The sequence below is a fragment of the Chrysochloris asiatica genome, unplaced genomic scaffold (assembly GCF_000296735.1).
Source record: "Chrysochloris asiatica unplaced genomic scaffold, ChrAsi1.0 scaffold00163, whole genome shotgun sequence".
NCBI classification, from domain to species: Eukaryota; Metazoa; Chordata; class Mammalia; order Afrosoricida; family Chrysochloridae; genus Chrysochloris; species Chrysochloris asiatica.
The window spans coordinates 4,988,640-4,990,112 of NW_006408681.1; positions in this window are offsets into that span (position 1 = coordinate 4,988,640).

A 1,473-nucleotide genomic window follows, 5' to 3' on the forward strand; every position below is an offset into this window, starting at 1 on the left:
TCTGACTTATTTCTACTTAACCAGTAAAACAACTGCCAATCGAGTTGAATCCAGCTCATGTTGACCCCAGCTATTTCAGAGTAGAACTGCACTCCATCGAATTTTCAAAGGCTGTGATTTTAGGGAAGGAAAGTGTCTATTCTGGACACCTCCGGATAGATTCAAATGGTCAACCTCTTGTTTAGTAACCAAGCATTTAGCTTGGTTAATGTGCAACTTTGGTAGGTGAGGGAAACACATATATTCATAAATATGACGTATCTTCCTTAGTATTTTAAAATTAGTTTATATCACTCCTGCCATTTTCTACATCTATAATAACTTTCCATCACCTGTCTGTCAGTTTGTCTTACTGTGGTGGCTTATGAGTTGCTGTGATTCTGAAAGCTATACCACCAGTATTTTAAATACCAGCAGGGTCACCCATGGTGGACAGGTTTCAGATGAGCTTCTAGACGAAGACAGACTAGGAAGAAAGAGTGATGAACTACTTCCGAATATTTAGTCACTGAAAACCTTATGAATATCAGAAAACACTGTCAGATATAGTGCTGGAAAATGAGCCCCTCAAGTTGGAAGGCACTCAAATTGCGACTGGGAAAGAGCTGCCTCCTCAAAGTAGAATTGACCATGAAGACACGAATGGAGTAAAGCCCATGGGAGAAAAGACCACAGAGCCTTCATTTGGTGATGGGGCACGACTCAAAATGAAGAGAAGGTGTAAACATCCATTGAAAATCGAAACATGGAATGTACAAAGTATGAATCTGGGAAAATTGGAAGTTGTCAAAAATGAAATGAAATGCATAAACATCGATATCTTAGGCATTAGTGAGCTGAAATGGACTGGTACTGGCCATTTGGAATCTGATGACCACATGATTTACTATGCTGGAAATGACAAGTTGAAGAGGAATGGTATTGCATTCATTGTCAAAAGGACCATATCCAGATCAGTCATGAGGTATAATGCTCTCTGTGATACAATAATATCTATGCACCTACAGGGAAGCCCAGTTAATACCACTATTATTCAAATTACACAGCAACCACTAAAGCCAGTAAGGATGAAATAGAAGAATTCTACCAACTTCTTCAATCTGAAATTGATCAAACATGCAATCAATATGTCTTGATCATTACTAGTGATTGGAATGTCGCTGTGTACCAACAAAGGTTGGGAGCAAAGAGGAAGGAACAGTAGTTGGAAAATATGGCCTTGGTGAAAGAAATGATGCTGGAGAATGCATGATAGAATTCTGCAAAACCAATGATGTGTTCATTTCAAATACCTTCTTTACACAGCATAAGAGATGACTATACATATGGACCTCACCAGATGGAATACATAGAAATCAAATTGACTACATCTGTGGAAAAAGAAGATGGAAAAGCTCCATATCATCAGTGAAAACAAGGCCAGGGGCAGACTGTGGAACAGACCATCAATTACTCATATGCAAATTCAAACTG